At 43.3% G+C, this 12,583-nt stretch overlaps 1 protein-coding gene across 36 annotated transcripts in view; it reads right to left on the reverse strand.

Annotated features, from left to right (window-relative positions):
- SGMS1 (sphingomyelin synthase 1) overlaps positions 1-12,583 on the reverse strand; it is a 99,274-nt gene that overhangs the window by 50,153 nt on the left and 36,538 nt on the right. For 3 of the 36 annotated variants that reach the window (XM_068951094.1, XM_068951098.1, XM_068951086.1), the window contains exons 1-2: positions 7,026-7,059; positions 6,687-6,770 (exon numbers count right to left, since the gene is read on the reverse strand). The exons of 25 other annotated variants lie outside the window; for them this stretch is intronic. The gene's annotated coding sequence lies outside the window, so the exon portion shown is untranslated. Of the gene's footprint in view, positions 1-6,686; positions 6,771-7,025; positions 7,133-12,583 lie in introns of those variants that run through there. 8 more of the 36 variants (XM_068951105.1, XM_068951097.1, XM_009674951.2 and 5 more) reach the window with 7 other exon arrangements.

A 12,583-nucleotide genomic window follows, 5' to 3' on the forward strand; every position in this document is an offset into this window, starting at 1 on the left:
TTGTGTCATCGAGACCACTGCACAGTGAGCTCCAGGTTGCAAGGGACTTCTGGAGGTCAGCTAGTCCTGCTCAAAGCAGGGCTGACCCTGAAGCTGGATCAAAGCTGCATCTTCTGGGAGGGCCTTTTTATCACTGTAAGCAATACCATCTTTCGTACTGGAGCTAGGGAAGGTTTTTAAGGACTATCCCTCTGTAACTGCCAAGCTAGATTTTAGTACAGCGCATCAAATCCAAGAGAGAGAGCCCTGAAACAACATCCATTCACTCCACTGATCTCCTGGTCTTAAAGACGGCGCATAATCTCAGCCAGACTAAACTGTCATCTTCAGAAATCCCGTAGCTGTGAACACGAAAATTAGACCAGCATCTCAGAACATCAAAGCAGCTTGTCCTACTGAGATTAAGGAGTTAGTTTATCTTTACTTGTGGCACGCTCAACAAGCACAAAACCCCATTTACATAGCACTTTTCTCTTGGGAGGTATAAGCTACTGTTTCAAACTGAATTAAAACCGATAAAGCAGAACCAGCTAAACACAGAAATAACTATGGAATTCTCTCTGGACTTGTAAGGGAAAAAGAGAGGATGCTAATTACAGCCTAACTAATTTCCTCACTGCCATAAAAGCGTTATCAACTGCTTCTTTACAACGCACATCAGCACTGGCATTCTGTGAAATCGGGGATTTCAGTTCTCATGAAAGGAGCTGAACAGCACCCTCAAATAAGAGGGTGCTGCTTCAGGTGCTGGAGACCAGGTGAGCCTCTTCACTAGCACCTCTTTGCTGTACCCATCTCCCCCGGCAAAGAGTGAACGCAGTTTGTCCTCCATAACCAAACAGTTCTCGGTTACTCTTGGTTAATTCATTTGCTGTTTAATGCCAGTATTAGTGGTCACCACCACCACTAGAAAGCCATCCAGTGCAGGCTTGAGGCAACTGGGGGGAGTCTCAGAAAGGCACTGCTATTCATATTCAATAATGCCACGAATTGATCTCTTGAACAGAAGTGCATTTTACCGCACGCAGACTGGTAATACTGAGCTTCTGCATTTATGTTTCATCATTTTGATCCACGAGGCACTTCCAAGTATATTTAACTAAAGAGTAGTTCAGACTGTTTCTAAAGATACAGGTACCAGGGCTATTTACCGATTAAAGACGACCCTGTTGTGCCCAGCTCGAAAGTCTTTGTGGTTTTGTATGGACTAACCTGCTTGCAAAGCCAGTTGCCTTACACTGTAATACAGCAGCTTTTCTACAAGAGTCGCATAGCAGTAAGTATCCAAGCCATGACATGCCAGCAGACTGGATGTGACATTCAGACATAGCAGCTCTTTTGCAAAACAAAAAGAGTGGCACAGGGATGTCCAGCACGGTGGTCCACTCACTCATCAAGGCAGCCCGCATTATTGCTGCTAACATACTAACGATCCAAGTTTTGCTGAAGTTTCAGGGTTATTGTGGATATTAGAGAAAAAATACAGGTATAAGAAGATATAAGGAAATACATATACATGCACGTATATGGGACCAGACGCTCAAGGAAACAGTTTAGCAGTCAACAGGGAGACTGGACTCTCTCCTGCCTCAAAGGTATCACGGGGTCCAGTTGAGATAGCCACAACCTGTACTCCAACATATATTTTCTGAGCGGTCCCTGACAGACTTCCATAATCAGAAGAGGGCAAACATTTATACGAGCATTGAGTACATGAATGACAACTAGACAGCACAGCATAAAACCAACAAAGCACAGCTAGCCTTCTCAATCCATAGTCACCCAATCTATAGTCACCTTGCTTTATTTTGGATTGTTCACCTAGCAAGAAAAATAACTGCATTATTTCCTTAAATACACTGTGCAACAGGGCAGCATGGCTAAGATGGACACATCCTTCTGTTTCCTAGGCGAGAAAAGCTACAGGATTTTCCATAAGCGATGATGATAGAAACTCAAGGAGATTTCACCAGAAAAGATCTACATTTGCTCGCGGTAAGGAGTTCCATAACCTTCCATGGGTGCACTGCTTAGTTACCCTTGCTTATGTGACTATTTGTTAATGTCAGTCAAAGAACATATTTACTACACTGCTAAGTATAGGAAAACCTAAATTTCCACAGTCCATCACCCGTCTCTAACAAAATATTAGGTAACAGCAAACACCTAACCAGATTCGTTGACCTCCCAGGTGCTGTGCTAAGGAGTTGTGCTCACTCGGTTTATCTTCACTGTCCAAAATGGACCACTGTTTTCTAAGGCTTTCAGTTCTAAAGGACAATCGACCACTGAACATTTACTGACAAGTGTTTATTAGGGGAAAAGCACTCTAAATTTAACCTCTGGGTATTTTTAGGACCAATAAAAAAAGACCCAAAACCCAAGAGACCAAATAATCCAAACACATTTTCTCTCCTGCCTGCGCTATTTTAAAAAGCTGTTCCGAGTTTCACGGATTCTCTTTTTAAATCACTGTTTAACTTCTTGTAGTGCAATTTATTGCTTCCAGTACAAACTCTGATCCAACTGTGCAAGAAAGCAAGCCTGTAAAGAAAGGAAGGAGACATGGGTTGCCATGGGAAATCACAGGTTCCTATATGTATCCTTCACCACTAGTACAACCCGCAGCGTGGGGCAGAAGCCTCTATTTCTTTCCCTTTCCATGGCAAAGGCTGTGGGACACCAGAAATACACAGAAGTTCCCCACTCCCACCAGGAGTTCTGGCTTACACGTCTCTGAATAAAAACGCTCAGGCTCATATGGGCTCCGTCAGTCCCTGCAGAACTGTTTCCTGTGTCCAAACTCTTCGCAAGTGTTCCTGGGTGCTGAAAAACTCCTCCTCCAGCCTGCATTTCATCTTCATGCATCAGTGACAGCTATACTATTGTGGTTCAGCAACAATTTTCCCTGCTCGGGCCCTTGGCATCCATCTCCACCGCCAAAAAAAGATCATAAAAGCCTTAACAGACTCAATTGCATAAGCCCTACCCCGTCCAGACAAGGCTGGCCAACTTTCACGGCAGCAGCTTTAGGATAGACTCTTTCCACAGCTGGTATTATTTGCAGATGTTCACTGCAGTAGTACATGAGAACTTGCCATGGACTGGAACTAGCAGAAGAAGAGAGGCTGATCTCTCCGATCCCGCCACTGATTATTGCTCTAGAGTCAGCCTGGTAATGTTGTGAAACACCACAGATGACGGCCAAATCATTTAAGATAAGCTTCAAGTTACAGACTTACGTTCCCAGGCCCAATAAGGGCAGAACGAAGCTGGGGAAGCAAAACAACTGTCCTGTGGTTTTCAACTGCTTTTCTCTTCAGGCCCTTAAAGGTTTCTCAGTGGAAGCACAGTTGCCTGTAGAGCGAGATGCAAATCTCCTGGACAATAGATTTGTTTTTCTTTATTACTCTTCCCATACAGGTAATTCTTTAGGTGTAACCCAGACAATCCAGGAATCTAGAAGTGTGTTTTGAATAGCTAGGAGGACAATAGGAAAAAAAAGCCCAACAACAACAACAACAAAAATGGCAGTCCTTTTGAGAGGCAGCTGCCTGAAAGGACAAGCTTCACTTGTGGATAGCACTGTGCTGCTGCCAAAAGGCTTTCCCCACTAATTGCAAGCGTGTCAGCAGGTATGTTTGTTCCTTGGCCAACTGCGCCCAAAGAAGCAATGAGACGCAGCATTCCTGCGTCTCTGCCTATCCTCATCCCACTACCCCAAAAAAGGTGACAAGCAGCCCTTCACCCTTCACATTCAGCTGCTCCTGCACTCTCTCATCCTTGGCCATCTACAAGTTCCTTCTGGATAGGGCACAGGGAAGAGCAAGGGGAATGGCACAGGGACCAGTATAGGATGTACATGGGAGTCTTCAGGAGAAGCATGGGCAGAGGTGGTGGCACAAGGAGGTCTGCATTCCCACACGCTTACCTTCTCCTATATTTATCTACAAGGAAGTCCTTCTGTATGGGTGCACGTTGCCCAATGAACAGCTATACACATGCATTATGGAGACAATCCAATCGTCAGACTTCTGCCAGTCATCTGTAACAGGTAACACTACGACAGGAAGGTTTCCCAGCCAACACGTCATTTTCCTAGCAAGGTGGTTATCTTGTGTTTTATTAACTGGTCAGGTCTCTGAGTCTTATAGCTATTTTCCAGTTAATTATTTTTGCTTCTGGGCTTTCATGCTGCTGGAACAAGCAAGGTCAAAAGAGGCTTTGTGTTTCTGTTGTCCTCCCCTCCAGCCACCCCCAAGCAAACAGTACCTGAAACTAAACTTCTCCAAGTTTTTGGCTAATGGGGTTATAGACAAGAAAACTACTTAAGGAATCTCTACGTGGCCATTTCGTGGATGGACTGAGCTATGATGATGATGCAGATATACTCCCAGGCACCTCTGCGGCAATGGCTGGTAGGATGCAGTGGTACACCCGTGACTCGGATATCCTGAAAACCCAAAGGCATCAGACAGTATTCCCAATTTCATAACTACTCCAAGCACCAGATGCCCACAGAGGCAGGCCCTTCTCTGAGCCCATACCTCAGCCCAACATGTTACTGTAAGAAACCATCTCACACCAGGCTAACGCTGGGGACTAACCAAGTTGACCCCTTCGCTCTAGGGACTTCCTTTTGATACGCTGTTTTCTAAACAAGGGACGGGACTATGGCAATTCTCCTTGGAGAGAGGATGTTAACACAGGCTTAACACAGCAGCTAGATAGTCTCATTTCCTTAGCCATTTCCTATCCGTGCTGTTGCTAAGGCCTCATCTTCCCTCTGTGTCACAAGCTGCAATCTTGCTGCTGAAGGCAGTTCCATTCGTTTGGAAGGGTCCTCCTCACTTTCCTTTAACCCATAAACCTAGCTCCAAAAATAAGAAAAGCTACCACAAAGACCCTCACAGCAAAGCAAAAATCTAAGTATTATATCATCAACAGCACCAAGAAACTGTAATAACACAAATTTTAAATGAGCCCAGAGGCTAGGCCATTAGACCTAATGCCAGTTAAAAGTTACCTACCTGGCAAGTTAAGGTAGTTTCTCGAAAAAAAATCGCGTCACCTGCTTGTAACATTTCAGATTCAGTTCTCCACTTAAGACTCAGTTTGCCACATATCACCCAGTCCTACTCCCTCCAGCTCCACTTGTCCTAACTACAGTTACAACCTTTGGTTTCCTCGAGTGGGAACTTTGTTAATCTCCTACAGCTCTAACTCCTTTAGTAGTACAGTAGCAGAGTTGTTATTTTGCACAAGATAATATAGATGAAGATAGATTATTGTTAACCAGCTAGAGATAGCAGCTTAGCGCGTAAAAATAATCATTGCAGGCAGCTAATGAAACACGGCTGGTAAGAAGCGTGAGGAACAGGAGATATTGGAGGTGAAAGGCACAGACGAGATGGACTTTCAGTGGGCAAAAGGAAGAACTTTGACTGCAAGGTAGCTCTGATACAGTTTTTAATCTCATCTAGATTATGATATTATCCAACTACCTTCTCCACGTATTCAATACCCTGCACTTACTTAAAATTACTAAAATAATAAACATCTGGTAATAGAGTAGCAATCCTCTGGCACTGAGCCCAGGTCCGCACAAGTGTTCTCATCTCCTGATGATCTTCACCCTTCTGCCTCTGAAAATACGTATGATTTTCTGTCCTCACTGGAGAACTTTCTATTATTTGTTTTGATAACCTTTACTGGTGGACTTTAAACTCCTGGCCTTTTACCTTTACATTTGTTTTTGCTTCTATTTAGCATCCACAGTCACTGGCTGCGTATACTTCCTATCATTTGCATTACATCACTTTTCCATATCATACTTGTATTGCACTGTTCTTTATTTATTTGTCCTATTGCAAGTTCACATCTTTTCCTGTAGCACAATTCCTTCTCCCCTAGTGCCTTAAAAGCCTAGTCTGTTTGGGAAGAGCTCCTTAACTCTTCCAGTTCCCAACTAGCGCTTTCAAGGTCAACACTATTACTCAAATGAGAAAACAAAAAACACACTAAAAAGCCTATATAGGCTTTTTTTGAACCGACTCGGCTCAATTTCTACTGCCAGAAGTTTCTATTAAACGAATCCCTGATTGTACCCATTTCGCTAAAAGTCTCTTGCAAACGCAGGAGTTCTCTCGGTAGGCATGCTCGCAGACGCGCACAAATACACGCTCCATAGAAGTAGTCCTTGCCCACTCTTTCATGCTTGGAAAGGTATAGCATTTCTTTACACCTTGAGGTCAAAGCTACTGCAATTAGTAACTAAAATAATGGCCAAATTATTATTCTGCCTAAGCAGCTCATGATTAAATCAGCGTAATCTATGCAGAAAACACAGGGAAAAAAGAGTCAAGTATGACTTCATAAACTCTTGCTGACTCCTGCTGTAAATAGACTTGCCTTTTTCCTGGAATTACAGAGGAGGGTTTTTTCCCCCCCACCACTTGCAGCTGCCACAAGCAGTCTATTGTTTGTATTTAACCACGCAGCACTTCTGATGCAAACACACAGCTCACGTTAGCACGCCAGGCTGCCTGTAACTAAAAACCTAACAGAGGGCGATTCAGCCCCACTACAATAACAGCAGCGCTCTGGACTAAATACCTGTTCTGAACAAAGGAAGAGACATACCCTACTTTGGCACGTCTACAAAAAAAGGCCGAGCCCGTACATACCACAGCGGTCTTGTAATACTTCCACATATACGAGTGCCTCTACGCATGCTGTGCATCCGACGCGACAAAGAACCGCTCCTCTGTCTGTTAAGAGCAAACATCATACCGATCAACCGCCCCACGTCTAGGAAGTCCAAAATTGGTCACAACTACTACTATGTCACTATATCCCTGCCCTCCCAGAAATACACATTCAAAGGCATCAAAAACAATCACTTGGACACACCAAAACGAGTCATCCTTAGGTACCCGCTATCATTAGGCACTTGTATCTTAACTCGGCAAAGAACCGTTTTATTCCTCTACAAAGGAAACTGAAAATTTCGTAAGCTCACTTACAGCTGAGGCAACAGCAGACACAAATCTTGCCACACCGCAAAACTTCACCACGCTGTCTCCTCCAGCAAATGTGAACTGCATGCGAGTAAAAACCAGCCCTTTCTTTCAGATCCAGAAATAGGCTGGCTTTCTGAAAGCTGTTCCCTCCCCCAAACTCAAAACCTAATTTGCAGGGCAAAGGACCGTATTTCGCCAGATTTATTTTATCAGGGTTTGCAGCAGGTATGCTTGAAAGCACTTACAGAAAGGGTCCAGAAGAATCTGGAACGAGGGCACCAAAAAAAGGTTCAAAGTTTTGCATGTACGGCTGCAAAGGCTATACACACTATTCAAATTAGGCAAGGAGCTACTAGATTTGCAGCGTAGCGCTTTCAGGCTGGCCAAACGGTACCACTACTGTCTTAATATAACAAAGTTAGTTGTGGATAGTTAGGCATTGAATAGAAAATCAGTTTAAGTGATATACTTAAAAACAAAACAAAAAAAACCCCCAAAAAACAGAATTCTAAATAATACCAACGTATCTGAATGCAAATCGAAGAGCTTTCCACAAGACATTTAAGTCAGATCTTTCTAATTAAAGATGCAGTCAGTAACTGCACATAACAATCCCAAGATTAAAAATAGTCAGTGGAGGAAAAAAAAAAAAAAAAGGAAAGGGAAAAAAGAAAGCATCAACTAACAAGTTTCCAGCAGCAAAGCCTGTGTGAACTGTAAGACCTGAATTGCAAATTTAGCCTTGGTGAGAATTTTCCCTCTGAACCCAACAGATGCTCGCAGGATACATACTTTGCAAAGTTTCTCAAGCGAGCTTGAATGGCAAACGGACAGCAAAAGCCACGACCAAATACTTTCTGTACGCTCAGAAGTTAAGTTGGGCAGCATCTTTTCGGAGGTGGGAGAGGGTGTTTTGTTTTTTGTTTTCTACAAAGCCAGTGTGGGTTGCCATTCTGCAAATAGTTCTAGCTGGTGAAAATACTGCATCCTGTCATCTCTCGCGAGCAAAGTAAATCTAATCCCCCAGTCAGGTTTTTCTATCTGGTAGCAAAGCAACAAGCTAAAAATGAAGGAAAGGGAGAGTTACCATGGGATACCAAGATGCGTCACTTCTCTTGGCTCTTTCGGTGCCACGTGACATCTTAGCCATAAGCGCAGAACTCAGCAGATGGGATTTAAAAATATATATATATATATTATATTATATATATATATATATATATATATATGTAAAAAGGTCTCTAGATTATATCAAAGGTTTGGCTTTCAAAACCCATTTGCTAACTGCTTTTGGCTATGGAAATACAGGCAAGCAATAGATTAATCTATTAATCAAACTATCGGGGAAATCTATTGTCACTGTGCAATAAGCATCTGCCTTCCGATCGTCATCTTTTACACCTCTTCAGTTCCTTATGGTAAATTTAGTCAAAGTACATTCAGAAATACTATCCTTACTATCTCAAGTACTATCACTTACTTTTTACTGGAAGCAAAACAGGTGAGTAATTGCCACCTTCCTAGTGACTACAAAAGAAGCTACTTCACACCAATAGACAGGATTGGAGACCTCAAGAGAGGGAGGAGATCAGGACAGGGATAAATTATTTTGAATTTGCTCTCCAATTTATCACACGGGTCACCAAAGTCATGCCTTTGGATACAGCCTGTTCACAACAGAAATTTTTTTTAATACTCCGCTTAGCACTTTGGAAGCAAACTGGCAACGGTTTTTTTTATGCTTTCAAGATACTGCCGTTTAGCGACGTGCCATGGCAAGCTGCCATTTGGGTGCACAATGTGTGATCCCATCTGACCACACACTCATCTATATTTCGGTTCACTGCAATTTTTTAAACATCTGCTCTGGGCCTTTCTTGTCTACAGAAAATCCTAACTAGCTCAACGCTGATGGCTCCCCCTCCACTTTTACAACTGCCGATTTCTCTCTAAGCTTGTCAAAACGCCTCTGATTTGCGGCACGTTCTTCCACCTCCGTTCTCCTTCACCTTCTAACGGCTCCTAAAACCCACACATTGCAGAGAGCAAAAAGCCTCTGAGAAATCGTTTCGTATGACAGCCAAGCAAATCAACTCTCCGTAGTAAAAAGCAGCGCACTGCGTAAGAAAGCTTCACCCTTCAAACTGCCCAGTTGACTTCAAGAGCGTCAATTCTATCCAAACGTTAAGTCACACGGGAAAACAAGCTTTACAGAGAAACCCTAAAGCTGGTCTCCAACACGCCACGTTAACCTGGTCATCACCCCAGGCACCAGCTGCCACCCTAACTTTTTATCACCTGGGCCACTTGCCACAAACGACGCCATGTGCCTGTTTTCTACTAATCTGACTGCCCAAAAAACTCAATACAGAAGCTAAGCCACATCTAATCTACTACCCCAACTTGTAGCCCTCGTGTTATCATATCACAAATGCATCCAACACAGTATTTTAAAACAGCAAAGCAGGGTAGAATTATTTATTGCATACTTAACAAAACAATGTTAGCTTTCACACTCCTGATGCAAGTTTAATATAGAAGGCCCTCTTCTAAAGTCACCTTTTCCTGTGCCAGGAAGTGCTGTCTTTAATAGCCACAGTTTGATTTTATCCAGTCTCCTTATGACCCCTGCAAACTTTCAGCGTGTGCAATGCCTTGCGGCAGGGACTACTGCAGCACATCCGTACACTGCCTGAAGGAACAGCTTCCCTTATTTTAGGCTTGCTACCTCCTAGGTCTATTTGACACTTTTTTGGATGGGGAGGGCCTGGGAACAGTTATCATCTACTCGCTCTTTCCATAAGATTCCTCTTTTCTCATTCCTCCACTACAATCATTTCTTCTCTGAGAGGAAGAGTCAAAGTTTATTTAGTGATTTTCTTATACAAAAGCTGCTCCATGCCTTTGATCACCTTCATCACCCTCCACTGAGCCTCTTTCTTTTTTGAGATGGAAGACTGGCACTCAAGACACAGGGGAATCACAAAATTTTTTTTACAGCACCTTATTGTTTTCCTTTACCCCTTCACTAATGATTCCTAGCATTCATTCATTTACTTCTTTGACTTGCTGCTCAGGGACACAAATCAGCATCCCCCTCTCACCGTCTTGATGCTCCTCCTGCATCCAGGGGTTTTGTTACCCATCATACCGGCCACTGTTGGAGAAGATGCCCCCCACGAGTATGTGTCATTAACTGCTACTCCGAACCATTGCTCTTGCTTGTTATGAAGAGCAGCTCAGCAAGCTGCAGGTCTGCTGGTGGCTGATCCTGGCAAGTCCTGGAGGAGAAGCAGCAGTCACAGGTCCCCTGCAGGTGCCTGAGCTCAGAAGCAGGGAGGAACGGTGCAGAGGGCAAGAGGCACGAATCTCACATTCAGACTTGGCACACGGGAATTTGGCTCCCATGAGTAAAATAAGTAGAACATGTATCTCCAGTTGCTTGTGTTTCTGGTTCTCTAAAAATAGATCTTGGTCATCTGTATTTATTATTTCTTGATACAGAAACAGCAAACTGACCTCTACAGAGGCACACAAAAAAATCTCTGCATGTGTATGAGTAACTGCTAGCAGCTACTTTACAGCTTCATTAACCTCACACCACATACCAGCTTCTTTACCTCATCTGTGTTCCACACATACTCGTTTCCTCTTTTCACATGGAAACAGCGTACCCAATACTTTCTGTGTTATTCGTAATCACAAAACACCGAGGGACAGAGGGACAAGAGCTCTGTTCTGGAACTCCTGCCAGCGTGCATATTTTTCCCCATTTTCAGCACCTCAAACTGCAAACTTCTCCCAACACAGGAGGACGATACAGATTTAAGATGTCTACTTCCATTAATCCCAAAGTGACCACCGAGAAGCAAATCCTGATGGAATAGAAGCATTTTTCCAGCTAAAACTAGACAATTGGTGCAGAAACATGAAAAACCTTTAGCTGGGCATTTTACTAACAAACAATGGGGTTACAAACGTGCAGAGAAAGAATTCCAGATTCAACATGTGTTTTGCAGTGACAATGTTTTTGCACCAACATGAATTAGCAGAACGTTGAAAAAATTTGCTGGAGTGTTTATGTCTGCTCACTTAAAGAAACAATTTCCTAAGTTTTTCCATCAACTTGCAAGAGCTGTGGGGTAAAAATAAAGCTCTTCCTTGGGACAACCTGCTTGGTAGCCCTATTGCACAGCTTAGGATAATGGCTGGAATACATAGGAAGGACTGATTAATTTTGGCTGTGGTGATAATGTGGCTATTGCTCACAGTTCCTTACAATGCCTCAGTTTGGGAAAGAATGAGAACTTGAATCAACATGTACAGGAACTTGCTTTCTTGGGAGACTCCATCTTGTGTTCTTGAATTTCAGGTTTCCAAAGGGCCCTTGCTTTTAAAATTCTAGTTACGTGAACGTGGTCTCTGAGGTAGGGCTGCCCGGCCCGAGGCAATTCCTCCAGAAAGCCACACCAAGCGTTTACCTCGTTTCCCTCATTTGGGTTGTTGAATACTCTCTTCCCTTCTATTTCAGCAGTCCACTCCTTTCCAGACCACTGCCTTGTCCAGGTTTCAAAGCATGCAGAGACACCCTGCTATCCATCCAGGATGCATTCCCTGAAAAGATCAACCGCTAAAAATCTGACTGATACTGAAGCAATTTCTCCTAGAAGAGTGAACGTAATAGAGCAGGGATACATGGAGGGACTTAGGAAATAGTGGTTTTTCCATGGCTGGCCATGCTGACTGCTTCTTAAAATAAAACTCAAGAGATAAATGCCTACTGGCTTGAGGTTTTGATTTGTACCTCTCTTTACAAGAAGGGATCACTTCGTCCAAGTGCCTTTGCTGCCTCTTTCTGAATGGTAACACGTTCACCGTCATCAGCATCTTCCTCCAATGCCCGCTTCTCATCAAGGTCAACAAAGTCAAGCAAGGGAGAAGAGGAGAGGAAAACAGGGTAATGAGGCAGTTTGCAAAGCCGGGTATTAACTGACGAGCTTTTCTGTCCGTTCTCTAAATCGACGGACAGAAAAGTAATGGATAGCAGAGTGATTCTCATCGTGTTACTCATCGTGTTACTTATTCTCTACTCTCCCTTGAAAATTCCCTTTATCCTGAATTACTGTGCGCTCTTTCTATTCTAAGCTCAACTGAACTCACATTTTCATCTTAACCTCTAGGCCTCCCTGCTGCTATTATAGAGACTGAAGGAGATGATTAGGAGAATCTACCATTTCTGCTGCACTTATTTTTTCCTACAGCAGGAGAAAAATTTGCAGAAAACTGACCTCCCTCTCTCCCTTACTCCGCAGAGGGAAGGACAGCAGATGACCCAGGGCTCTTTAAAAGGAAAAGAAGGAAAAAAATTAAATTTAAAGGATACTATTTGGCTACTTATTGGATCTTGTAATGACCCAAAAGCCACCAGAAAACTCTCTAACTAACATTAGTTTCTCCTATTTCAAAGTTTACTGGCTGGCATAAGAACAGCTACCTGAACTAAACCAAAGGTACCCCCACCCCAGCTCCCTGTCGCCTACAGGGATAAAGAAATGAGGGCA

This window comes from Struthio camelus, chromosome 7 (assembly GCF_040807025.1).
Source record: "Struthio camelus isolate bStrCam1 chromosome 7, bStrCam1.hap1, whole genome shotgun sequence".
NCBI classification, from domain to species: Eukaryota; Metazoa; Chordata; class Aves; order Struthioniformes; family Struthionidae; genus Struthio; species Struthio camelus.